The 18,874-nt window shown below is 44.7% G+C and overlaps 41 pseudogenes; all 41 read left to right on the top strand.

Moving 5' to 3' along the window:
• The first annotated feature begins 44 nt into the window (after window positions 1–44).
• Window positions 45–163, top strand: LOC144187995 (5S ribosomal RNA; annotated as a pseudogene).
• A 56-nt stretch (window positions 164–219) lies between these two features.
• Window positions 220–338, top strand: LOC144189660 (5S ribosomal RNA; annotated as a pseudogene).
• A 56-nt stretch (window positions 339–394) lies between these two features.
• On the top strand, window positions 395–513 carry LOC144182397 (5S ribosomal RNA; annotated as a pseudogene).
• Window positions 514–569: 56 nt separating this feature from the next.
• LOC144187501 (5S ribosomal RNA) lies at window positions 570–688 on the top strand (annotated as a pseudogene).
• Window positions 689–8,539: 7,851 nt separating this feature from the next.
• On the top strand, window positions 8,540–8,668 carry LOC144183611 (5S ribosomal RNA; annotated as a pseudogene).
• A 56-nt stretch (window positions 8,669–8,724) lies between these two features.
• Window positions 8,725–8,853, top strand: LOC144185120 (5S ribosomal RNA; annotated as a pseudogene).
• Window positions 8,854–8,909: 56 nt separating this feature from the next.
• On the top strand, window positions 8,910–9,038 carry LOC144185976 (5S ribosomal RNA; annotated as a pseudogene).
• A 56-nt stretch (window positions 9,039–9,094) lies between these two features.
• On the top strand, window positions 9,095–9,223 carry LOC144184150 (5S ribosomal RNA; annotated as a pseudogene).
• A 56-nt stretch (window positions 9,224–9,279) lies between these two features.
• LOC144181831 (5S ribosomal RNA) lies at window positions 9,280–9,398 on the top strand (annotated as a pseudogene).
• Window positions 9,399–9,454: 56 nt separating this feature from the next.
• LOC144186062 (5S ribosomal RNA) lies at window positions 9,455–9,572 on the top strand (annotated as a pseudogene).
• A 56-nt stretch (window positions 9,573–9,628) lies between these two features.
• On the top strand, window positions 9,629–9,747 carry LOC144188706 (5S ribosomal RNA; annotated as a pseudogene).
• A 56-nt stretch (window positions 9,748–9,803) lies between these two features.
• On the top strand, window positions 9,804–9,922 carry LOC144190648 (5S ribosomal RNA; annotated as a pseudogene).
• A 56-nt stretch (window positions 9,923–9,978) lies between these two features.
• Window positions 9,979–10,097, top strand: LOC144183587 (5S ribosomal RNA; annotated as a pseudogene).
• Window positions 10,098–10,328: 231 nt separating this feature from the next.
• Window positions 10,329–10,457, top strand: LOC144183058 (5S ribosomal RNA; annotated as a pseudogene).
• Window positions 10,458–10,513: 56 nt separating this feature from the next.
• On the top strand, window positions 10,514–10,642 carry LOC144184252 (5S ribosomal RNA; annotated as a pseudogene).
• A 56-nt stretch (window positions 10,643–10,698) lies between these two features.
• LOC144187500 (5S ribosomal RNA) lies at window positions 10,699–10,817 on the top strand (annotated as a pseudogene).
• A 56-nt stretch (window positions 10,818–10,873) lies between these two features.
• Window positions 10,874–10,992, top strand: LOC144182121 (5S ribosomal RNA; annotated as a pseudogene).
• A 56-nt stretch (window positions 10,993–11,048) lies between these two features.
• On the top strand, window positions 11,049–11,167 carry LOC144189446 (5S ribosomal RNA; annotated as a pseudogene).
• Window positions 11,168–11,223: 56 nt separating this feature from the next.
• On the top strand, window positions 11,224–11,332 carry LOC144187084 (5S ribosomal RNA; annotated as a pseudogene).
• A 56-nt stretch (window positions 11,333–11,388) lies between these two features.
• On the top strand, window positions 11,389–11,507 carry LOC144185514 (5S ribosomal RNA; annotated as a pseudogene).
• A 56-nt stretch (window positions 11,508–11,563) lies between these two features.
• Window positions 11,564–11,682, top strand: LOC144188705 (5S ribosomal RNA; annotated as a pseudogene).
• Window positions 11,683–11,738: 56 nt separating this feature from the next.
• On the top strand, window positions 11,739–11,857 carry LOC144183035 (5S ribosomal RNA; annotated as a pseudogene).
• A 56-nt stretch (window positions 11,858–11,913) lies between these two features.
• Window positions 11,914–12,032, top strand: LOC144187499 (5S ribosomal RNA; annotated as a pseudogene).
• A 56-nt stretch (window positions 12,033–12,088) lies between these two features.
• On the top strand, window positions 12,089–12,207 carry LOC144183823 (5S ribosomal RNA; annotated as a pseudogene).
• Window positions 12,208–12,263: 56 nt separating this feature from the next.
• Window positions 12,264–12,382, top strand: LOC144190092 (5S ribosomal RNA; annotated as a pseudogene).
• Window positions 12,383–12,438: 56 nt separating this feature from the next.
• Window positions 12,439–12,547, top strand: LOC144186015 (5S ribosomal RNA; annotated as a pseudogene).
• A 56-nt stretch (window positions 12,548–12,603) lies between these two features.
• LOC144187498 (5S ribosomal RNA) lies at window positions 12,604–12,722 on the top strand (annotated as a pseudogene).
• A 56-nt stretch (window positions 12,723–12,778) lies between these two features.
• On the top strand, window positions 12,779–12,897 carry LOC144182845 (5S ribosomal RNA; annotated as a pseudogene).
• Window positions 12,898–12,953: 56 nt separating this feature from the next.
• On the top strand, window positions 12,954–13,072 carry LOC144185963 (5S ribosomal RNA; annotated as a pseudogene).
• A 56-nt stretch (window positions 13,073–13,128) lies between these two features.
• LOC144183328 (5S ribosomal RNA) lies at window positions 13,129–13,257 on the top strand (annotated as a pseudogene).
• A 56-nt stretch (window positions 13,258–13,313) lies between these two features.
• LOC144188368 (5S ribosomal RNA) lies at window positions 13,314–13,432 on the top strand (annotated as a pseudogene).
• A 56-nt stretch (window positions 13,433–13,488) lies between these two features.
• Window positions 13,489–13,607, top strand: LOC144189148 (5S ribosomal RNA; annotated as a pseudogene).
• A 56-nt stretch (window positions 13,608–13,663) lies between these two features.
• Window positions 13,664–13,782, top strand: LOC144188553 (5S ribosomal RNA; annotated as a pseudogene).
• Window positions 13,783–13,838: 56 nt separating this feature from the next.
• LOC144189328 (5S ribosomal RNA) lies at window positions 13,839–13,957 on the top strand (annotated as a pseudogene).
• Window positions 13,958–14,013: 56 nt separating this feature from the next.
• On the top strand, window positions 14,014–14,132 carry LOC144190180 (5S ribosomal RNA; annotated as a pseudogene).
• Window positions 14,133–14,188: 56 nt separating this feature from the next.
• On the top strand, window positions 14,189–14,307 carry LOC144183761 (5S ribosomal RNA; annotated as a pseudogene).
• Window positions 14,308–14,363: 56 nt separating this feature from the next.
• LOC144188920 (5S ribosomal RNA) lies at window positions 14,364–14,482 on the top strand (annotated as a pseudogene).
• A 56-nt stretch (window positions 14,483–14,538) lies between these two features.
• LOC144187983 (5S ribosomal RNA) lies at window positions 14,539–14,657 on the top strand (annotated as a pseudogene).
• A 56-nt stretch (window positions 14,658–14,713) lies between these two features.
• Window positions 14,714–14,832, top strand: LOC144189659 (5S ribosomal RNA; annotated as a pseudogene).
• Window positions 14,833–14,888: 56 nt separating this feature from the next.
• LOC144182396 (5S ribosomal RNA) lies at window positions 14,889–15,007 on the top strand (annotated as a pseudogene).
• A 56-nt stretch (window positions 15,008–15,063) lies between these two features.
• On the top strand, window positions 15,064–15,182 carry LOC144187497 (5S ribosomal RNA; annotated as a pseudogene).
• The last annotated feature ends 3,692 nt before the right edge of the window (window positions 15,183–18,874 follow it).

Genomic DNA, 18,874 nt, shown 5'->3' with positions numbered 1-18,874 from the left:
TCTTTTTCGACATTTCATGGGTGTCCATCTGCAAGAGAAGTACCGCTCACGGCCATACCACCCTGAAAAGGCCCGATCTCGTCCGATCTCGGAAGCCAAGCATGGTTTGGCCTGGTTAGTACCTGATTGGGAGACCACTTGGGAATACCAGGTGCTGTGAGCATCATACCCCGCATCTTTTTCGACATTTCATGGGTGTCCATCTGCAAGAGCAGTACCGCTCACGGCCATACCACCCTGAAAAGGCCCGATCTCGTCCGATCTAGGAAGCCAAGCATGGTTTGGCCTGGTTAGTACCTGATTGGGAGACCGCTTGGGAATACCAGGTGCTGTGAGCATCATACCCTGCATCTTTTTCGACATTTCATGGGTGTCCATCTGCTAGTGCAGTACCGCTCACGGCCATACCACCCTGAAAAGGCCCGATCACGCCCGATCTCGGAAGCCAAGCATGGTTCGGCCTGTTTAGTACCTGATTGGGAGACCGCTTGGGAATACCAGGTGCTGTGTGCATCATACCCCGCATCTTTTTCGACATTTCATGGGTGTCCATCTGCTAGTGCAGTACCGCTCACGGCCATACCACCCTGAAAAGGCCCGATCTCGTCCGATCTCGGAAGCCAAGCATGGTTCGGCCTGTTTAGTACCTGATTGGGAGACCGCTTGGGAATACCAGGTGCTGTGAGCATCATACCCCGCATCTTTTTCGACATTTCATGGGTGTCTGTTGGGTTTGTTCTGTTTTACTATTATAATAGTTATATTAATTCATTTCTTTATTAAATCATTCTCTTTCTTTTCTCTGTATTAATTCATTACTTTGTTAAATCATTCTCTTTCTGTTTTTCAAAAGTGTTGAGGTCACACCAAGTCATCTTTAACCTGGACAGCCTGTTCCAGGATGGTTATACAAACAATCCACCCAATCTGGGTCCTTGAGATTTGGTGGGCCCTTGGTGACGAGGACAGGGCTATTCGGACAATAACAAGAATATTGTTATCGTTATGTAACCGTACACTTCGGGTTTTTCTGTATGTAACGATTATATGATTATGATTATATTATATGATTCTTAGGTCAAGGAGGTTGTATAATTACTCTAATCTACATGTTGTTAGGTCTAGTCCCTGTTTTTGTTATTAGTAAAATACTTTGATTGTTATTGTAGTCCCAGATGTTGTTTTTACTCATACGTGATGGAATGATCAACAACTCTGTAACTTGTGACCATAAGAATGGGACGAAAACGTCTATTCGAGGAGACGTTCGGAAGTTGTAAGGTGACACTTGCTGTAACGCTCCCCTCCGGAGGCTTTTATCTGTTGTATCCATTTCTATTTAATTAAATGTCAATAATTGAATAAGATGTCTTCCTGCAGTTATTGATAATTACGGACGAAGGTAATTATTAATGAACCTGACATTTTGGTCCTTCTGAGCCATGGAGGTCAATATACCGGAGCGAGAACCCAGGCGCTGCTGTTCGACATCTGGTAAGTGACCGTGCGCACGGCGTCTTCAAAACCCTTGGTGGGCCGGAGTTTTTCGACGGGGGCGCCTGGATTCTCGGCGGTTGAAGACTTTTCCTGCTGGAGGGAGACATCTGATGGATCTCGGGTAAGTCCACATTAATGTCTGCATGTTGTGACGGTGTTTCCAAATGCGTTAAAGGGACATTGTATGTGAGGTCCATTGTGGGCTGGTTTCGCGTCCTGGGTGACGGCGACAAAACCCTGTGTTTATACTAGTCAATGGCAGGTACGGTGGGGCACTTTGCTGGAAAGTGTCCTGTGTCTCAGGGGTAGGCACGAATGTATTGTACTGGAGGTACAATGGTGGGGCTGGGAAGTGTCCTGTGTCTAAAGGGTAGGCACGAATATGTTGTAAATGTTGTATGGTGTTTGTGTGGTTTCTGCAGTAAAATTAAGATAAGCCTAGGAAATACAGTCGAAGGAGTGATAATAATAAAAATAGAGTGATAATAATAAAAATAGATATAATAAAGTTAACTGTGTGAGGCACACGAACTCACTACAAAAAAGTAAAATATGGGAAACACGTGTTGTAAGGCGGGTTTGGATGACGATCCAAAAAATACGTCTAACTTGTAAGGATTGGAAAAAATTGGTAAGACAAAGCGCTTTAAAAATATTACACAGCTATATTTATGGATAAATAAATATGGGTTTGCTGGCCAGCTTAAAATGCATAAAATGCAGGATAATATATACACTAATGGAGGTAATATACATATATAAATAATATGTGAGTGGATAAAAGTGTAACAGCTTGTTCCACAGACACTAATGGAGGTAATATACGTATATAAATAATATGTGAGTGGATAAAAGTGTAACAGCTTGTTCCACAGACACTAATGGCGAAATAAGGCCGGGGAGAAGTTAAAAAATACTATTTTGGGAAAATAGTGGGGGCTCCCTCGGATAACGGGGATATATTTAAGACCGTGGCGGCGGGAAAGTACTGTTTGGTAAGGAAAAAATAGCGGGGCCTCCTCGGCTGACGGGGAAAATATTTACCGAGATAGGTGACGGGCGCGTAGGAAGTTTAACAAAAATAAAGGGAGCTAGAAAATTAATGGGGACACTGGTATTTGATTTGGTTAATCCGGGTATGACGTTTTGTGATTACAATAAATTGGGTTTTTTTGTGATGCTTGGGCTTGTATAACAACAATTAGAATGGTTATTTCCAAGTGCTGGTGGTGCTTTGTTAATATAACCTATATGTACTGTCAATTTACAGCAATGTGATGGCTTATTGCAGCTTGGTTTTTGATCCCGTCCGCTAACGGGAAGATGGTGTTTAAAAAGACAAAAGAATATATACAAAATGATCATTTAAATGTTTAGCAGGGAATGTCACCTGTGTTTTTATTATGCTCTAGACTTGCAAAAAAATGTGTCGACTGCGGGGGAAGCGTTTCTGGTGCAGCGGCTGCTGATTAGATGGGAGTGAAACATGTGGGCCGCGGGGCAGACGATTTAACTGTGTTGGGCTTTCGGGAGCGTTCGGACCGTGTAAACGACTAAAATTTTGTGATCCTTTCCGTGAAGACATTATAATAATAATAATTGGCCTTGGGGGTGCTGAAGCAAACTTGAGGGCAGAAAATGGGTTTTTGCCATATTGTTGTGCTTGCAGCATACATATTCTGGATATATGGGGTCTTGGAAAAATATTGTGATGTAGTTGAATATCGGAAGAGGGGTTAATTTGACGTTTTAATGGTTGTCTTCTCTAAAAAGCGTTGTATTTGGGCACAGGGAAAAAGCTGGTTTGTAAACATAAGATAACAATGCTGTTTTCGCAGCAAGAGTGGAGGTCATAGTTAACGGCTAATTGCGTTTTCTGTTTGGACTTTTCAGAATAAGAACAATACATGGGCTGCAAGAAATGCAAGGTTATGCGAATGCTTTCGCATTGATATTTTGGGTTTTAAAATGAAATGTATTAAGAGGATAGAAAATCTGTTCAGTAAAAGGTTGATTTGGTAAAAAGCTTTGGATTTGGGAAATAGACCAAAATAGTCATTTTTGAGCAATTGTGGATTTCAAAGGGCTCTTAGTAAAAGGAAACTAGCTTTTGGAGGATAAAATAATATTAATACTATTTCAGAATTTTTTGATTGTTCAAAATACTTTAATCCAGGAGGTTGGCCAGGATGACAAAATTTACAATATTATGGTATATTGGTGACGATAAGGTTTTTAAAACATTAAAGTTGTAATTAGGAATTGTCTAACAAAAGGTTGATTTCTCTAATTTAATTGTTGAAGATTTTTGTTTTGGTAACAGGCTATGGGAAAAGACTTTTGTCTTAAGTAAACATCATATGAGGTGATTTACAAAGTATATAGTAGGTATTGAATTATTTGGCTGTTAACGACATCAGATGGGAAATTTACAATAAAATAGTGGCATGATAAAATTCATGGCATTCATCCAAATAATTAGGTGAATTGTAAATAAAATAATTGGTTTAGGATGAGCATATTTTCCCTAAGAATGGAGTAACATGGAATGTTTTTCAAAGTGCACTTGAAAGAACATTGTCTGTTGTCCTGGCGGGAGGAAATATGCTTTGTCACAGGTCATATTGATGACTTTAAGGATATTACAGATTGGATAAGCATTGGTCAATTGATACAACCAAATAACGTTGCTTTTTACTGCTTTAAGGGCATGCAAATTGGTGAGAACTTTAGAAATTCATATCATTGCAACGATGGGGTTAATACGCCTGAATGTTACAGTGATAACGAGGGGCAATAACAAGCTTAGATAAGGGAGGGAAAGGAGAAATTCTCCAAATTCCAGAATCTGGCTTAGAAACAGGTTATGTTAGTCGTTTTGGGTTTTTGACAGGATCTGGTGGTACATGAATTCTGGGAAATTTTGGGAAATTGGGGACCCCATATCTAAAACAAGTTTGAGACAAATGTGTAAATAGGCTCTATTTGGCGCTGGATGCACAAATTCTAGAGGGGCCTTTCATGTTTGGAAACAAGTGATGCTTTAGGTAGATGGGTTGTCTATGAACAAAATGGGATGGGGGAAATTCGCTTACAAATTCGGCGTGTTATCTAGGTTCATAGAATTTGGAGTCAAGGCGACGTAATAAAGGCCATAGGCGTCATGTTGTATAAAATAGGCGTGGATGAATTAGTTTTACAAATGGGGGAGATTATCTTATCACCTGAAACAAGTAGAAACAAAATTGGATGGCCGCATTAAAAGGTGATTGGCATGCTATTAGAGGAAATTGGGATTTTCCAAAAAACCTGATAGGGGGCCATTAGGTCATGGCGGCTGTGAAAAATAAAAACCTTAGATGTGAAACTATTGCCACCTCAATTCGGGGAACAAACAGGTAAACTGATAGCATTAAAAAGGATATAACTTTGTGTGAAACTTGAAGGTAATTTTTTACAAACGGTTAAAATGCTAGAGTGGGGGTGTGTATATTAAAGGATCTACTCATGAATGCGGGGTGGATCCAGACCTTCCGGAATGTGGGGTATTCATGGCGTCCTCAAGAATTTGTGGATTTTCTCCGGGTACTCCAGTTTACTCCCACAAAATGAAATTATGGATGCTAGACTGGTTGAACACACTAAATTCTTCTTTTTATGAGTGTGAGCGTGAATGATAGTTTGTCTTTTTGTGTTTTTTGATTGGCAGACCACCGAGACATAATCTATCAATAAAAGATCAATAAAGAAAATAATTTGGGCTTGAGTCAAGGGAAGACCTATGTCTCGACAAGGGGGAGGTGGCCTTGCTACAACGGCACTACAAGGTTTAGGTTTTAAATCTATATGCATACCCACATATCCATTTCAAAAAATACATATAGATTTTATTTTATTTTATTAGATCATATGGATATCATTCCACGATATGGAATTTCAGAAACTATTTATAGTGATAATGGCTCCCATTTTGTTAATATAATAGTTGTCTACCATCCACAATTGGCGGACCTTATATGAAGTCCTGTTTGGTAGACCTTACAAATTGTTATTATTCACTACACAATGACAATTGGATGATGAGGCGAATCTATCAGAAAAAAAAAAAAAACGCACACACCAAATTTATACTATCAGAGGGAGATTTTGCTTGTCAACAGGAAACGGACGAAGCGACGGTGATTCTTGAAGACTGGATGCTGATAAGCAGCATAAAAGAAGAAACATCGGAGCAACGCAAAGTCGGAGGGTCCTTGTTACTGAAAGGGGACACGGATGCACCTTTCCCACAGTAAGAAGGTTGTCTAAATTGAAACGTTTCAAGAGGAAAACTCCCTAAACAAAGACAAAAAGTCATGTTGAAAACAATTATTGCTTTTGGGGCAATGAGATTAATGATGATTGTGATTCTATTCCTTTCCACAGTAGGGTTGTTTTCTCCAGTTGGAGAAAAAGGCGGAGGTGTTTCAATTGAGGATACACCTTCTTACGGGAGGGTAAACCGAGAAACATACACATTTACATTTAATTAACATTACCTACTAAATCAAATTTCCAAATTGAAAATATATATTTGGACTCGGCGACGTCCCGGGTGCCGTACAAGGTGTCAATCTATGGTGGGAAATATGTGTGGTACATTAACAGCAAAAAAATTGAAGATTGGGAAAAGCCTTGTTGCAGAAATTGGTCAAGATTGGAAAGCTTGGACTGACATATTAACCTGTGAAATTTATTTCTGAAACAGGGATTTCCCAAACGGGGGATAATTGGGCGCTGTTAATGGAGTGTAAAGAGGACAAGCACTAGGTGGAGCTACTTTGGTAAAAGGGTGGTCTCAATTGAAACATTGAGGGGACGGGTAAAATAAACTTTCTGACTTAATAAAATACGGGAAACACCAATATTAATTGAAAAGATTATTGCTCAGCAAGCAATACCATACAACTATAGGGAACTCTTTTATATTGGGTTTGACGTCTCCATATAGTTTCAATTGAGACTAAACCATCTTACAAAAGATTACGATAACCTACCAGACAAGGGAAAAAACGATGGGGTCTAACAACTCCCTCAATCACCATTCTTTTGGGGAAAAGTGTTTTTACAAATGAAAAAACGTGTCCTACTTGGCAAGAAAGAAAAAAAATATATTGAAACAGTGTTTATCCTGTTACGCAGTAAATAGGAAGTCAATTTTTCCACTGTTTAATCATTTTACCTGCTTAAACCTTACAGGGCATGGTCTGAAGCTAGGGGCGATAAATGAGACGTGGTGTACCGGCGTTCTAAAACAAACTACACCCCTGATACCACGTTCTGGCCTATGGTGGCGGGGTGGTAGATAAATTATACGACTCCTGCCGAAACGCGGCAGGACTAGGTACTTTGGTCTCACTGCTCTTACCGATGTCTGTTTTTCCATCCACAGTGGAGGAGATACAATTGGCGGCTCATAATTCGGCTGAAGGGTCGACCCTCCCGACATCGTCGAGAGGCATGGAGGGAAGGAGATCCAACATACATTGATGCGATTGGCATCCCCTGGGGCGTACCAGATGAGTATAAGCTGGCTAATCAGATCGCAGCAGGTTGGGAGTCTATCTTCCTTCTAATCACCCCAAACAAAAATGTGGATAGAATAAATTACTTACATTACAATGTACAAAACTTGGAAATTATACTGAACAGGGATTTGTGGCCATAAAGGAACAACTGGCAGCTACCAGTCTGATGGCGTTCCGGGGTCGCATAGCGGTGGATATGATCCTTGAAACGGGGCGTGTGTGCAATGTTTGTAAAACAATGTTGCACCTTCATACCGAACAACACGTCACCCAGTGGATCTCTCACCAGGGCCATTACTGGCCTGCAAACACTGAACCGCAATATGCAAGAGCACTCTGGAGTAGATACGTCCGCATTGTCAGATTGGTGGGATAAGACCTTTGGAAAATCTAAAGATTTGGCTACATCCTTCGTGGTTACTATAGGCACAATTACCGCTATCCTAACATTGTGTGGGTGATGTAGTATCCCCTGTTTGCGCTCCTTACTAAGCCGACTTATAACTACTGCAATTGCCCCTACAAATTCTAAAGTACATGAGTTGTATCTTATGGGACGGTTTGGGGAAAGCAGTGAGGTCCAGGAGTACGGTAAATCCGAGGACCAATTGGACGAATATAATTATGTTTTTTCTCTTTCAGACCAGCCATGGGAGTAAGGAGTAGGCGGGAAAAATCACAGTCACCCGACATTACCATTTAGTGATTACTAAGAAATGACTAATAACATACATATTATAAAAACGGGGGAATGTTGGGTTTGTTCTGTTTTACTATTATAATAGTTATATTAATTCATTTCTTTATTAAATCATTCTCTTTCTTTTCTCTGTATTAATTCATTACTTTGTTAAATCATTCTCTTTCTGTTTTTCAAAAGTGTTGAGGTCACACCAAGTCATCTTTAACCTGGACAGCCTGTTCCAGGATGGTTATACAAACAATCCACCCAATCTGGGTCCTTGAGATTTGGTGGGCCCTTGGTGACGAGGACAGGGCTATTCGGACAATAACAAGAATATTGTGATCGTTATGTAACCGTACACTTCGGGTTTTTCTGTATGTAACGATTATATGATTATGATTATATTATATGATTCTTAGGTCAAGGAGGTTGTATAATTACTCTAATCTACATGTAGTTAGGTCTAGTCCCTGTTTTTGTTATTAGTAAAATACTTTGATTGTTATTGTAGTCCCAGATGTTGTTTTTACTCATACGTGATGGAATGATCAACAACTCTGTAACTTGTGACCATAAGAATGGGACGAAAACGTCTATTCGAGGAGACGTTCGGAAGTTGTAAGGTGACACTTGCTGTAACGCTCCCCTCCGGAGGCTTTTATCTGTTGTATCCATTTCTATTTAATTAAATGTCAATAATTGAATAAGATGTCTTCCTGCAGTTATTGATAATTACGGACGAAGGTAATTATTAAAGAACCTGACAGTGTTCATCTGCAAGAGCAGTACCGCTCACGGCCATACCACCCTGATAAGGCCCGATCTCGCCCGATCTCGTCCGACCTCGGCAGCCAAGCATGGTTCGGCCTGGTTAGTACCTGATTGGGAGACCGCTTGGGAATACCAGGTGCTGTGAGCATCATACCCCGCATTTTTTTCGACATTTCATGGGTGTCCATCTGCAAGAGCAGTACCGCTCACTGCCATACCACCCTGAAAAGGCCCGATCTCGCCCGATCTCGTCCGAACTCGGCAGCCAAGCATGGTTCGGCCTGGTTAGTACCTGATTGGGAGACCGCTTGAGAATACCAGGTGCTGTGAGCATCATACCCCGCATCTTTTTCGACATTTCATGGGTGTCCATCTGCAAGAGCAGTACCGCTCATGGCCATACCGCCCTGATAAGGCCCGATCTCGCCCGATCTCGTCCGATCTCGGCAGCCAAGCATGGTTCGGCCTGGTTAATACCTGATTGGGAGACCGCTTGGGAATACCAGGTGCTGTGAGCATCATACCCCGCATCTTTTTCGACATTTCATGGGTGTCCATCTGCAAGAGCAGTACCGCTCACGGCCATACCACCCTGAAAAGGCCCAATCTCGCCCGATCTCGTCCGATCTCGGCAGCCAAGCAGGGTTCAGCCTGTTTAGTACCTGATTGGGAGACCGCTTGGGAATACCAGGTGCTGTGAGCATCTTGCCCCGCATCTTTTTCGACATTTCATGGGTGTCCATCTGCACGAGCAGTACCGCTCACGGCCATACCACCCTGAAAAGGCCCGATCTCGCCCGATCTAGGAAGCCAAGCATGGTTTGGCCTGGTTAGTACCTGATTGGGAGACCGCTTGGGAATACCAGGTGCTGTGAGCATCATACCCCGCATTTTTTTCGACATTTCATGGGTGTCTATCTGAAAGTGCAGTACCGCCCACGGCCATACCACCCTGAAAAGGCCCGATCTCGTCCGATCTCGGAAGCCAAGCATGGTTCGGCCTGTTTAGTACCTGATTGAAGACCGCTTGGGAATACCAGGTGCTGTGAGCATCATACCCCGCATCTTTTTCGACATTTCATGGGTGTCCATCTGCTGGTGCCATACCGCTCACGGCCATACCACCCTGAAAAGGCCCGATCTCGTCCGATCTCGGCAGCCAAGCATGGTTCGGCCTGTTTAGTACCTGATTGGGAGACCGCTTGGGAATACCAGGTGCTGTGAGCATCATACCCCGCATCTTTTTCGACATTTCATGGGTGTCTATCTGAAAGTGCAGTACCGCCCACGGCCATACCACCCTGAAAAGGCCCGATCTCGTCCGATCTCGGAAGCCAAGCATGGTTCGGCCTGTTTAGTACCTGTTTGGGAGACCGCTTGGGAATACCAGGTGCTGTGAGCATCATACCCCGCATCTTTTTCGACATTTCATGGGTGTCCATCTGCAAGAGCAGTACCGCCCAAGGCCATACCACCCTGAAAAGGCCCGATCTCGTCCGAACTCGGAAGCCAAGCATGGTTCGGCCTGGTTAGTATCTGTTTGGGAGACCGCTTGGGAATACCAGGTGCTGTGAGCATCATACCCCGCATCTTTTTCGACATTTCATGGGTGTCCATCTGCAAGAGCAGTACCGCTCACGGCCTTACCACCCTGAAAAGGCCCGATCTTGTCCGATTTTGGCAGCCAAACATGGTCCGGCCTGGTTCGTACCTGATTGGGAGACCGCTTGGGAATACCAGGTGCTGCGAGCATCATACCCCGCATCTTTTTCGACATTTCATGGGTGTCCATCTGCAAGAGCAGTACCGCTCACGGCCATACCACCCTGATAAGGCCCGATCTCGTCCGATCTCGTCCGATCTCGGCAGCCAAGCATGGTTTGGCCTGGTTAGTACCTGATTGGGAGACCACTTGGGAATACCAGGTGCTGTGAGCATCATACCCCGCATCTTTTTCCACATTTCATGGGTGTCCATCTGCTAGTGCAGTACCGCTCACGGCCATACCACCCTGATAAGGCCCGATCTCGTCCGATTTCGTCCGATCTCGGCAGCCAAGCATGGTTCGGCCTGGTTAGTACCTGATTGGGAGACCGCTTGGGAATACCAGGTGCTGTGAGCATCATACCCCGCATCTTTTTCGACATTTCATGGGTGTCCATCTGCTAGTGCAGTACCGCTCACGGCCATACCACCCTGAAAAGGCCCGATCTCGTCCGATCTCGGAAGCCAAGCATGGTTCGGCCTGTTTAGTACCTGATTGGGAGACCGCTTGGGAATACCAGGTGCTGTGAGCATCATACCCCGCATCTTTTTCGACATTTCATGGGTGTCCATCTGCTAGTGCAGTACCGCTCACGGCCATACCAGCCTGAAAAGGCCCGATCTCGTCCGATCTCGGAAGCTAAGCATGGTTCGGCCTGTTTAGTACCTGATTGGGAGACCGCTTGGGAATACCAGTTGCTGTGAGCATCATACCCCGCATCTTTTTCGACATTTCATGGGTGTCCATCTGCAAGAGCAGTACCGCTCACGGCCATACCACCCTGAAAAGGCCCGATCTCGTCCGATCTCGGAAGCCAAGCATGGTTCGGCCTGGTTAGTACCTGATTGGGAGACCGCTTGGGAATACCAGGTGCTGTGAGCATCATACCCCGCATCTTTACCGACATTTCATGGGTGTCCATCTGCTAGTGCAGTACCGCTCACGGCCATACCACCCTGAAAAGGCCCGATCTCGGCAGCCAAGCATGGTTCGGCCTGTTTAGTACCTGATTGGGAGACCGCTTGGGAATACCAGGTGCTGTGAGCATCATACCCCGCATCTTTTTCGACATTTCATGGGTGTCCATCTGCAAGAGCAGTACCGCTCATGGCCATACCACCCTGAAAAGGCCCGATCTCGTCCGATCTCGGAAGCCAAGCATGGTTCGGCCTGGTTAGTACCTGATTGGGAGACCGCTTGGGAATACCAGGTGCTGTGAGCATCATACCCCGCATCTTTATCGACATTTCATGGGTGTCCATCTGCTAGTGCAGTACCGCTCACGGCCATACCACCCTGAAAAGGCCCGATCTCGTCCGATCTCGGCAGCCAAGCATGGTTCGGCCTGTTTAGTACCTGATTGGGAGACCGCTTGGGAATACCAGGTGCTGTGAGCATCATACCCCGCATCTTTTTCGACATTTCATGGGTGTCCATCTGCAAGTGCAGTACCGCTCACGGCCATACCACCCTGAAAAGGCCCGATCTCGCCCGATCTCGGCAGCCAAGCATGGTTCGGCCTGTTTAGTACCTGATTGGGAGACCGCTTCGGAATACCAGGTGCTGTGAGCATCATACCCCGCATCTTTTTCGACATTTCATGGGTGTCCATCTGCTAGTGCAGTACCGCTCACGGCCATACCACCCTGAAAAGGCCCGATCTCGTCCGATCTCGGAAGCCAAGCATGGTTCGGCCTGTTTAGTACCTGATTGGGAGACCGCTTGGGAATACCAGGTGCTGTGAGCATCATACCCCGCATCTTTTTCGACATTTCATGGGTGTCCATCTGCAAGTGCAGTACCGCACATGGCCATACCACCCTGAAAAGGCCCAATCTCGTCCGATCTTGGAAGCCAAGCATGGTTCGGCCTGTTTGGTACCTGATTGGGAGACCGCTTGGGAATACCAGGTGCTGTGAGCATCATACCCCGCATCTTTCTCGACATTTCATGGGTGTCCATCTGCAAGAGCAGTACCGCTCACGGCCATACCACCCTGAAAAGGCGCGATCTCGTCCGATCTCGGAAGCCAAGCATGGTTCGGCCTGTTTAGTACCTGATTGGGAGACCGCTTGGGAATACCAGGTGCTGTGAGCATCATACCCCGCATCTTTTTCGACATTTCATGGGTGTCCATCTGCAATAGCAGTACCGCTCACGGCCATACCACCCTGAAAAGGCCCGATCTCGGAAGCCAAGCATGGTTCGGCCTGGTTAGTACCTGATTGGGAGACCGCTTGGGAATACCAGGTGCTGTGAGCATCATACCCCGCATCTTTTTCGACATTTCATGGGTGTCCATCTGCTAGTGCAGTACCGCTCACGGCCATACCACCCTGAAAAGGCCCGATCTCGTCCGATCTCGGAAGCCAAGCATGGTTCGGCCTGTTTAGTACCTGATTGGGAGACCGCTTGGGAATACCAGGTGCTGTGAGCATCATACCCCGCATCTTTTTCGACATTTCATGGGTGTCCATCTGCATGAGCAGTACCGCTCACGGCCATACCACCCTGAAAAGGTCCGATCTCGTCCGATCTCGGAAGCCAAGCATGGTTCGGCCTGTTTAGTACCTGATTGGGAGACCGCTTGGGAATACCAGGTCCTGTGAGCATCATACCCCGCATCTTTTTCGACATTTCATGGGTGTCCATCTGCTAGTGCAGTACCGCTCACGGCCATACCACCCTGAAAAGGCCCGATCTCGTCCGATCTCGGCAGCCAAGCATGGTTCGGCCTGGTTAGTACCTGATTGGGAGACCGCTTGGGAATACCAGGTGCTGTGAGCATCATACCCCGCATCTTTTTCGACATTTCATTGGTGTCCATCTGCAAGAGCAGTAGCGCTCACGGCCATACCACCCTGATAAGGCCCGATCTCGCCCGATCTCGTCCGATCTCGGCAGCCAAGCATGGCTCGGCCTGGTTAGTACCTGATTGGGAGACCGCTTGGGAATACCAGGTGCTGTGAGCATCATACCCCGCATCTTTTTCGACATTTCATGGGTGTCCATCTGCAAGAAGAGTACCGCTCACGGCCATACCACCCTGATAAGGCCCGATCTCGTCTGATCTCGGCAGCCAAGCATGGTTCGGCCTGGTTAGTACCTGATTGGGAGACCGCTTGGGAATACCAGGTGCTGTGAGCATCATACCCCGCATCTTTTTCGACATTTCATGGGTGTCCATCTGCTAGTGCAGTACCGCTCACGGCCATACCACCCTGAAAAGGCCCGATTTCGTCCGATCTTGGAAGCCAAGCATGGTTCGGCCTGGTTAGTACCTGGTTGGGAGACCGCTTGGGAATACCAGGTGCTGTGAGCATCATACCCCGCATCTTTTTCGACATTTCATGGGTGTCCATCTGCTAGTGCAGTACCGCTCACGGCCATACCACCCTGAAAAGGACCGATCTCGTCCGATCTCGGAAGCCAAGCAAGGTTCGGCCTGGTTAGTACCTGATTGGGAGACCGCTTGGGAATACCAGGTGCTGTGAGCATCATACCCCGTATCTTTTTCGACATTTCATGGGTGTCCATCTGCAAGAGAAGTACCGCTCACGGCCATACCACCCTGAAAAGGCCTGATCTCGTCCGATCTCGGAAGCCAAGCATGGTTTGGCCTGGTTAGTACCTGATTGGGAGACTGCTTGGGAATACCAGGTGCTGTGAGCATCATACCCCGCATCTTTTTCGACATTTCATGGGTGTCCATCTGCAAGAGCAGTACCGCTCACGGCCATACCACCCTGAAAAGGCCCGATCTCGTCCGATCTAGGAAGCCAAGCATGGTTCGGCCTGGTTAGTACCTGATTGGGAGACCGCTTGGGAATACCAGGTGCTGTGAGCATCATACCCCGCATCTTTTTCGACATTTCATGGGTGTCCATCTGCTAGTGCAGTACCGCTCACGGCCATACCACCCTGAAAAGGCCCGATCTCGCCCGATCTCGGAAGCCAAGCATGGTTCGGCCTGTTTAGTACCTGATTGGGAGACCGCTTGGGAATACCAGGGGCTGTGTGCATCATACCCCGCATCTTTTTCGACATTTCATGGGTGTCCATCTGCTAGTGCAGTACCGCTCACGGCCATACCACCCTGAAAAGGCCCGATCTCGTCCGATCTCGGAAGCCAAGCAAGGTTCGGCCTGGTTAGTACCTGATTGGGAGACCGCTTGGGAATACCAGGTGCTGTGAGCATCATACCCCGCATCTTTTTCGACATTTCATGGGTGTCCATCTGCAAGAGAAGTACCGCTCACGGCCATACCACCCTGAAAAGGCCCGATCTCGTCCGATCTCGGAAGCCAAGCATGGTTTGGCCTGGTTAGTACCTGATTGGGAGACCACTTGGGAATACCAGGTGCTGTGAGCATCATACCCCGCATCTTTTTCGACATTTCATGGGTGTCCATCTGCAAGAGCAGTACCGCTCACGGCCATACCACCCTGAAAAGGCCCGATCTCGTCCGATCTAGGAAGCCAAGCATGGTTTGGCCTGGTTAGTACCTGATTGGGAGACCGCTTGGGAATACCAGGTGCTGTGAGCATCATACCCCGCATCTTTTTCGACATTTCATGGGTGTCCATCTGCTAGTGCAGTACCGCTCACGGCCATACCACCCTGAAAAGGCCCGATCACGCCCGATCTCGGAAGCCAAGCATGGTTCGGCCTGTTTAGTACCTGATTGGGAGACCGCTTGGGAATACCAGGTGCTGTGTGCATCATACCCCGCATCTTTTTCGACATTTCATGGGTGTCCATCTGCTAGTGCAGTACCGCTCACGGCCATACCACCCTGAAAAGGCCCGATCTCGTCCGATCTCGGAAGCCAAGCATGGTTCGGCCTGTTTAGTACCTGATTGGGAGACCGCTTGGGAATACCAGGTGCTGTGAGCATCATACCCCGCATCTTTTTCGACATTTCATGGGTGTCTGTTGGGTTTGTTCTGTTTTACTATTATAATAGTTATATTAATTCATTTCTTTATTAAATCATTCTCTTTCTTTTCTCTGTATTAATTCATTACTTTGTTAAATCATTCTCTTTCTGTTTTTCAAAAGTGTTGAGGTCACACCAAGTCATCTTTAACCTGGACAGCCTGTTCCAGGATGGTTATACAAACAATCCACCCAATCTGGGTCCTTGAGATTTGGTGGGCCCTTGGTGACGAGGACAGGGCTATTCGGACAATAACAAGAATATTGTTATCGTTATGTAACCGTACACTTCGGGTTTTTCTGTATGTAACGATTATATGATTATGATTATATTATATGATTCTTAGGTCAAGGAGGTTGTATAATTACTCTAATCTACATGTTGTTAGGTCTAGTCCCTGTTTTTGTTATTAGTAAAATACTTTGATTGTTATTGTAGTCCCAGATGTTGTTTTTACTCATACGTGATGGAATGATCAACAACTCTGTAACTTGTGACCATAAGAATGGGACGAAAACGTCTATTCGAGGAGACGTTCGGAAGTTGTAAGGTGACACTTGCTGTAACGCTCCCCTCCGGAGGCTTTTATCTGTTGTATCCATTTCTATTTAATTAAATGTCAATAATTGAATAAGATGTCTTCCTGCAGTTATTGATAATTACGGACGAAGGTAATTATTAATGAACCTGACATTTTGGTCCTTCTGAGCCATGGAGGTCAATATACCGGAGCGAGAACCCAGGCGCTGCTGTTCGACATCTGGTAAGTGACCGTGCGCACGGCGTCTTCAAAACCCTTGGTGGGCCGGAGTTTTTCGACGGGGGCGCCTGGATTCTCGGCGGTTGAAGACTTTTCCTGCTGGAGGGAGACATCTGATGGATCTCGGGTAAGTCCACATTAATGTCTGCATGTTGTGACGGTGTTTCCAAATGCGTTAAAGGGACATTGTATGTGAGGTCCATTGTGGGCTGGTTTCGCGTCCTGGGTGACGGCGACAAAACCCTGTGTTTATACTAGTCAATGGCAGGTACGGTGGGGCACTTTGCTGGAAAGTGTCCTGTGTCTCAGGGGTAGGCACGAATGTATTGTACTGGAGGTACAATGGTGGGGCTGGGAAGTGTCCTGTGTCTAAAGGGTAGGCACGAATATGTTGTAAATGTTGTATGGTGTTTGTGTGGTTTCTGCAGTAAAATTAAGATAAGCCTAGGAAATACAGTCGAAGGAGTGATAATAATAAAAATAGAGTGATAATAATAAAAATAGATATAATAAAGTTAACTGTGTGAGGCACACGAACTCACTACAAAAAAGTAAAATATGGGAAACACGTGTTGTAAGGCGGGTTTGGATGACGATCCAAAAAATACGTCTAACTTGTAAGGATTGGAAAAAATTGGTAAGACAAAGCGCTTTAAAAATATTACACAGCTATATTTATGGATAAATAAATATGGGTTTGCTGGCCAGCTTAAAATGCATAAAATGCAGGATAATATATACACTAATGGAGGTAATATACATATATAAATAATATGTGAGTGGATAAAAGTGTAACAGCTTGTTCCACAGACACTAATGGAGGTAATATACGTATATAAATAATATGTGAGTGGATAAAAGTGTAACAGCTTGTTCCACAGACACTAATGGCGAAATAAGGCCGGGGAGAAGTTAAAAAATACTATTTTGGGAAAATAGTGGGGGCTCCCTCGGATAACGGGGATATATTTAAGACCGTGGCGGCGGGAAAGTACTGTTTGGTAAGGAAAAAATAGCGGGGCCTCCTCGGCTGACGGGGAAAATATTTACCGAGATAGGTGACGGGCGCGTAGGAAGTTTAACAAAAATAAAGGGAGCTAGAAAATTAATGGGGACACTGGTATTTGATTTGGTTAATCCGGGTATGACGTTTTGTGATTACAATAAATTGGGTTTTTTTGTGATGCTTGGGCTTGTATAACAACAATTAGAATGGTTATTTCCAAGTGCTGGTGGTGCTTTGTTAATATAACCTATATGTACTGTCAATTTACAGCAATGTGATGGCTTATTGCAGCTTGGTTTTTGATCCCGTCCGCTAACGGGAAGATGGTGTTTAAAAAGACAAAAGAATATATACAAAATGATCATTTAAATGTTTAGCAGGGAATGTCACCTGTGTTTTTATTATGCTCTAGACTTGCAAAAAAATGTGTCGACTGCGGGGGAAGCGTTTCTGGTGCAGCGGCTGCTGATTAGATGGGAGTGAAACATGTGGGCCGCGGGGCAGACGATTTAACTGTGTTGGGCTTTCGGGAGCGTTCGGACCGTGTAAACGACTAAAATTTTGTGATCCTTTCCGTGAAGACATTATAATAATAATAATTGGCCTTGGGGGTGCTGAAGCAAACTTGAGGGCAGAAAATGGGTTTTTGCCATATTGTTGTGCTTGCAGCATACATATTCTGGATATATGGGGTCTTGGAAAAATATTGTGATGTAGTTGAATATCGGAAGAGGGGTTAATTTGACGTTTTAATGGTTGTCTTCTCTAAAAAGCGTTGTATTTGGGCACAGGGAAAAAGCTGGTTTGTAAACATAAGATAACAATGCTGTTTTCGCAGCAAGAGTGGAGGTCATAGTTAACGGCTAATTGCGTTTTCTGTTTGGACTTTTCAGAATAAGAACAATACATGGGCTGCAAGAAATGCAAGGTTATGCGAATGCTTTCGCATTGATATTTTGGGTTTTAAAATGAAATGTATTAAGAGGATAGAAAATCTGTTCAGTAAAAGGTTGATTTGGTAAAAAGCTTTGGATTTGGGAAATAGACCAAAATAGTCATTTTTGAGCAATTGTGGATTTCAAAGGGCTCTTAGTAAAAGGAAACTAGCTTTTGGAGGATAAAATAATATTAATACTATTTCAGAATTTTTTGATTGTTCAAAATACTTTAATCCAGGAGGTTGGCCAGGATGACAAAATTTACAATATTATGGTATATTGGTGACGATAAGGTTTTTAAAACATTAAAGTTGTAATTAGGAATTGTCTAACAAAAGGTTGATTTCTCTAATTTAATTGTTGAAGATTTTTGTTTTGGTAACAGGCTATGGGAAAAGACTTTTGTCTTAAGTAAACATCATATGAGGTGATTTACAAAGTATATAGTAGGTATTGAATTATTTGGCTGTTAACGACATCAGATGGGAAATTTACAATAAAATAGTGGCATGATAAAATTCATGGCATTCATCCAAATAATTAGGTGAATTGTAAATAAAATAATTGGTTTAGGATGAGCATATTTTCCCTAAGAATGGAGTAACATGGAATGTTTTTCAAAGTGCACTTGAAAGAACATTGTCTGTTGTCCTGGCGGGAGGAAATATGCTTTGTCACAGGTCATATTGATGACTTTAAGGATATTACAGATTGGATAAGCATTGGTCAATTGATACAACCAAATAACGTTGCTTTTTACTGCTTTAAGGGCATGCAAATTGGTGAGAACTTTAGAAATTCATATCATTGCAACGATGGGGTTAATACGCCTGAATGTTACAGTGATAACGAGGGGCAATAACAAGCTTAGATAAGGGAGGGAAAGGAGAAATTCTCCAAATTCCAGAATCTGGCTTAGAAACAGGTTATGTTAGTCGTTTTGGG

Source organism: Stigmatopora nigra, unplaced genomic scaffold (assembly GCF_051989575.1).
Source record: "Stigmatopora nigra isolate UIUO_SnigA unplaced genomic scaffold, RoL_Snig_1.1 HiC_scaffold_24, whole genome shotgun sequence".
Lineage (NCBI taxonomy): Eukaryota > Metazoa > Chordata > Actinopteri > Syngnathiformes > Syngnathidae > Stigmatopora > Stigmatopora nigra.
This window is presented reverse-complemented; position numbering and strand designations above follow the sequence as displayed.